The 6,419-nt window shown below is 40.0% G+C and overlaps 1 protein-coding gene across 4 annotated transcripts in view; it reads left to right on the plus strand.

Moving 5' to 3' along the window:
- Positions 1 to 192: 192 nt before the first annotated feature.
- The window catches only part of LOC124144242 (sodium/glucose cotransporter 4-like), a 30,655-nt gene continuing 24,428 nt past the window's right edge, over positions 193 to 6,419 (plus strand). For 2 of the 4 annotated variants that reach the window (XR_007221565.1, XM_046513551.2), the window contains exon 1: positions 193 to 340. The gene's annotated coding sequence lies outside the window, so the exon portion shown is untranslated. The other 2 variants (XM_048396808.1, XM_048396809.1) reach the window with 2 other exon arrangements.

The raw sequence follows: 6,419 nt of genomic DNA on the forward strand, positions 1-6,419 counted from the left end.
TTACGTATTTACATCGCAATTATTTGAGAAGTGCACTCGTATAATCTTTTAAACCAACGACGCAAGCATATCACATGCTATGTCTCTAACGCTCGTGTGCGATGTCGGGTCCATTTATAAGCCAGTCCCCACAACTGCCACTGGTCCCCCCCCCCCCCCCTACAGACTGCCAATTGTATTAACGAACGCAGACTCACTTACCCCGACAGGGGTTGTTATTGTGTGCTACGGTGCCCCTCGAGCTCGCCTCACCTCTGGGTAGCGACAAGACAGTGAGTCGTGATCGCGGCAATAAATCAGCACACAGGTGTCACCATACTTAACGCTGATCTGCATACAGGTACGTATATACATAGCACTGATCTGCATACAGGTATGTATATACATAACGCTGTACTTTCCCATGCACTGTGTTAGGTTATTGTCATGTTGTTGTCTATATAACATGTTTCTAGAAATTTCGGAAGAACAGAAGATCCCATTGTTCTCGTCAGGTCACGAATAGGGTCATGGTATATAGATGGTAAACTAACTCATTCACTCACACTGGTATTGGTATTTATCATATAATGGGTTGGTTTCTCGGCAGGATAAAGCCAACGGATAAAAACGATATCCGTTGGGGTCATATGCGGATAGAGATGCAAATATCAAAGGTCAGGTAGGGACTACTTTCAGTGTTTACAAACAAACATGGCGTCGCCCTTGTCATTCGGCAATCGAGTCAGAATATCGGGAATCTGGATAAACTAAAGGGATAATTGCTATCATTATCAAAAGAACAGTCTAATATACTGAAAATCAGTGTCTAACTGCGATATAGCTAAGGCATTTTATAACTTTTGGAAACTTTGGAGATATAAATTTCGAACCAAGTTTGCGAGGGCACTAGGCCCAGCCAAGCGGGATCAGTAGCCATATCTGTGCTTGTAGACCTCTGCGGCTTGAAACCTTTTCCACAAATTAAAATAGTTGGATTTGGCCGAAATATGTTTGAATTGTTACCTTGTTTCGTTTTGTCGCTCTTTGTACATCTGACTGTACTTAACGTTATGACAGGACAGACCGACTGTCAACAACGTCTGAACGTGGCCGTGACGTCTCATAGACTAAGGTCAGAGTAGCTTCCCTTTGACAAAGGGCAGTTACTCTAGCGGACAGACCGATGGATTGCCGCGAAAGGCAAGTAAAAACAATTGTTGTTTTGCGTATATGTTGCTTCGCAACTGTATTAGAAACAGATTTTAGTTGGAGCTATATTTGCTACTGTCACAGTCCGACTGACACATCACTTACCTTTTGACGTAATAAATATTAATGCGCGCATTCCAGGAAAACTCGCAATGTTTCGGTAATGTTTGTGAGAGTGGGAAAGCTATGTTCAAACACAGAATTAAAGAATGACATTATATGATAAAGAGATTATCACGCTTGTGTGTTTGGGGATGGTAAATATCCTGTATTTGGAATAAACACTATGTATTTAGCTTGCCAAGGCTCGTTAAATACAATGTTTATTCCTAATGCAGGATATTTACCATCCCCAAACACACTCGCGTGATAACCTCTATGTTCATTGAAACACAAACCTCCCTCACATACACATATTACTCTCTCTCTCTCTCTCTCTCTCTCTCTCTCTCTCTCTCTCTCTCTCTCTCTCTCTCTCTCTCTCTATATATATATATATATATATATATATATATATATATATATATATATACGTGTACGTATATACGTATATGTTTATGTTCATGTTTCCTGAGCATCACTACGATGCCATGCAATCCACCAATACACATGTATATGTCCGACTTCAACACTTGGGGTATTTAATGTACAGCATGCACTTAGTAATAATTTATTGACATGTTGCTATTCAGTTCACATTCAAGTGTTCACAATGCATCACCCGCAAACATAAGAAAATCACTGCACAACCAGGTATACCGTGATGCAGCCGGATATACACTACGACAAACCGAAGTCATTATGAAATGTATTCAGGCGGAACGAGATATGCATACCAGGCACCATCACACAGAAGGACACAGTTCAAGGTTGTGCATATCGCTTTGTGTACCCCCCTCCTCTGTTACCTGGGAGTTTAAGTGTCGGGGATGGAGAAACTGCGAATATCAGTGAAGCACAGTAGGGGATAAGTTGTGTCCCTTTATAACTTATATTCTGAATATATTTGACACTGTAACCAGTAATGAACACACACACCCGCACACACACACACACACACACACACACGACGAGAGAAAGGGAGAGAGAGAGAGAGAGAGAGAGAGAGAGAGAGAGACATATAGTTTCAGTTTTATCTTTTTAACATGTAGGAGAATAATTTCATTCGTGCCGTGTGATTTTTTGTGTGAACTTAGATAGATGGAAGGATGGATACATAGATAGATAGATAGATATATATATATATAGATAGATAGATAGATAGATAGATAGATAGATAGATAGATAGATAGAAATTGTCTCTTGGTGTATTGGTAGTGGTTGAAACTCGTGTGATTTTTTGTGTGAATTTAGATACAGTAAACTACGGTTATAACGAACTCAAAGGTACTACCAATTTTAGTTCGTTATAACCGTAATTCGTTATAAACATATATACAGCATAACTACAGCATATAGTCGGGACTAAAAAGTTAGTTCGTTATATCCGTTAGTTCGTTATAAGCGTGTTCGTTATAACCGTAGTTTACTGTAGATGGAAGGATGGATAGATAGATAGATAGATAGATAGATAGATAGAAATTGTCTCTTGGTGTATTGGTAGTGGTTGTAACTCTGATACATTCGTCACCCATTTACTATATCCGGGGGGCACGGGTGGCCCAGTCGTCTAAGGCACTGCGATTCGCTGTGCAGAGTTGTGTCCCTTAGGCACGCCAGAAACCTATGATTGTGGGTTCGAATCCCGGTTCGCCCCGATTATGTTTCTAGCTTTGTCAGCACCATACCCGTGCTAGTGGGTTTCACCGAAGTTTTAAACGTCTGAGACCTGCATCACTTCGGGCTTTCCTCCCACATTAAACTAACACGCCGTGACGTTACTTGAATACTGTTAAAAGCGGCATTAAACCCAACTCACTCACTACTATATCCGTGTCAGGGGTTCCATAGTAAGTTATCTGCCTGCTTGTGTGTGAGGTGTATTCCACATTGTGCGGAAACTAGGTAATGTAAACAATGGGAAATATATAGATATGGTAAATATTTATAAAGCCGTTGGTAGACGTTAGCCAAACACGCTGACCCCTTGTGTTTCTTAAAGTAACTACTAACGTTGGAGCTGCCGCGCTACAATAACACATATCGAATGTCGGATTAGCTTCAAAATCTTCAAACGATTTTCTCTCTTACTGCACCCCTGAAACTGATACTAGTTAACGCTTACTTCAGATAAGCAGGTACAACCCTGACCACCTCCCATAAATGACACAATGCACCTGTTCGTACATTCGATGGAGACATTACAGTGACATTTCGCTGTCAACACTGCCTCAACGAACAGCGAACAGGTCACGCAAAGGACATCGTCTACTTCAAAGGTGTAATCATTGTCGTATCCTACAGGTAGGGATGTTTGTTGGGTTTAACATTTGATGACGCTGCATTTTAATGAGTTTAACATCATTTGCAGTCGACAACCTCAATAATTTAGACTTAACCTTTCACCTGGTAGCTATCGGAATAAATGTTTACCGAGGAAACACAGGATATATTGTTATGTGGCAATAGGCACTGTTGTATGTATAATGGTAGTAAATATCAGCAACATATTGGAAGACTGAAATAGCAATATTAAGTGTTGCAGTGGTCGGATTCAACAGGAGTGAATGGACCTTTCTTGAATGTTTACTATATAACTAAAGTAAAGTAGAGGTGTCGGACCGTGGTTGTGTACATGGCCGACAGGCTTGGTTGTTCGAGAAGCTTCGCATTGGGATAGTATATGTGATACTGGTGTACATACATGAGAGCCACAAGAGGCGATGTATTTCATCCTCAGGGGCACTGGTGGCCCAGTCATCTAAGGCGCCGCGATTCGCTGTGCAGAGTTGGCACGCCAGAAACCTATGATTGTGGGTTCGAATCCCGGTTCGCCCCGATTACTGTCAGTTTCCAACACTGAGTTTCTGCCAGATTCCAACACTGGATTACTGCCAGTTTCCAACACTGAATTTACTGTTTCTAGTAAGACTAGTAGTTGTAAGATAATACGGAACGCATTTGGAACACATTACAACCGTTAGTGAAGTATGACAGTAGATGTTATCACCGCCAACGATCCTGATGGACGATTGGGGTAAGATAAGCAATTTCAAAGTTGTCGTTTTTGGATCAGTAGTGCATAACACCTCCACGATTTGTCAAACTTGATTTCACTGGACGAGGCATACTGCGTATGAGTCTCCCAATGGCGATTTCAGGGTGTCCGTCCCACTCCTCTTGCAGCGCCTATCCAAGTTCAGCCATCGTGGTCGGCGGCCCTTGAGGTTACACACAGCCAAATGTTTTCCCATAGACTTCTATAGTAACGTTATAATTTTTTTTTAAATAACTAAGCATTCAACAGCTATTACCTGTACGTGTGTGTACAGTTTGGCCTTAGAGCAGCAATAAAAAAATAAAAAATGACTAGCTTAGTCAGCTCCTTTTCCGAGTACCGGAAGCTAAACACACCACCCCCAGTTTCGCACCAAATGTCACCTACTTGAAAATAGCTGTGGTCACATTCAGCATAAGTCATCATATTGTAAAAGACAGTACTAAATATAGAAAAACATGGTCAGTTTTAATAACTGGATGGATGTACATTTGAAAGACAGAATATCCTCCAATCACAGCCTGCAGATATCTCTCGATCTGCACTGAAGGCTCCCTACGAATACCGGACTGTCCAAACTGGTTCTGATTTGGTGTAGTAGAACCTTGACGTTGACGCACACGTCTCCCTAATATATGTTGTGCTGCTGGAGGTGAGCATTGGCGATTCGTGCATTGAGTAGGGGCATTGTCAAAACGTCGACCCACACGCCTTGCAAACTGGACAACCATAACTTGTCTTGTCAGTATGATGTCTCGATAGCACTGTCAATCAACGTTCTTGTATAGGATGTTTGTCGTCAACACTTATCTTTGTTCTAATACTTGGTATTAACATTTATATTACATTATATATATATGTATGTATGTATGTATGTATGTATGTATGTATGTGTATATATATATGTATATATATATATATATATATATATATATATATATATATATATATATATATATATATATATATATATATATATATATACGTGTACGTATATACGTATATGTTTATGTTCATGTTTCCTGAGCATCACTACGATGCCATGCAATCCACCAATACACATGTATATGTCCGACTTCAACACTTGGGGTATTTAATGTACAGCATGCACTTAGTAATAATTTATTGACATGTTGCTATTCAGTTCACATTCAAGTGTTCACAATGCATCACCCGCAAACATAAGAAAATCACTGCACAACCAGGTATACCGTGATGCAGCCGGATATACACTACGACAAACCGAAGTCATTATGAAATGTATTCAGGCGGAACGAGATATGCATACCAGGCACCATCACACAGAAGGACACAGTTCAAGGTTGTGCATATCGCTTTGTGTACCCCCCTCCTCTGTTACCTGGGAGTTTAAGTGTCGGGGATGGAGAAACTGCGAATATCAGTGAAGCACAGTAGGGGATAAGTTGTGTCCCTTTATAACTTATATTCTGAATATATTTGACACTGTAACCAGTAATGAACACACACACCCGCACACACACACACACACACACACACGACGAGAGAAAGGGAGAGAGAGAGAGAGAGAGAGAGAGAGAGAGAGAGAGAGACATATAGTTTCAGTTTTATCTTTTTAACATGTAGGAGAATAATTTCATTCGTGCCGTGTGATTTTTTGTGTGAACTTAGATAGATGGAAGGATGGATACATAGATAGATAGATAGATATATATATATATATAGATAGATAGATAGATAGATAGATAGATAGATAGATAGAAATTGTCTCTTGGTGTATTGGTAGTGGTTGAAACTCGTGTGATTTTTTGTGTGAATTTAGATACAGTAAACTACGGTTATAACGAACTCAAAGGTACTACCAATTTTAGTTCGTTATAACCGTAATTCGTTATAAACATATATACAGCATAACTACAGCATATAGTCGGGACTAAAAAGTTAGTTCGTTATATCCGTTAGTTCGTTATAAGCGTGTTCGTTATAACCGTAGTTTACTGTAGATGGAAGGATGGATAGATAGATAGATAGATAGATAGATAGATAGAAATTGTCTCTTGGTGTATTGGTAGTGGTTGTAACTCTGATACAT

This window comes from Haliotis rufescens, unplaced genomic scaffold (genome assembly GCF_023055435.1).
Source record: "Haliotis rufescens isolate VD_foot unplaced genomic scaffold, xgHalRufe1.0.p SCAF_16, whole genome shotgun sequence".
NCBI classification, from domain to species: domain Eukaryota; kingdom Metazoa; phylum Mollusca; class Gastropoda; order Lepetellida; family Haliotidae; genus Haliotis; species Haliotis rufescens.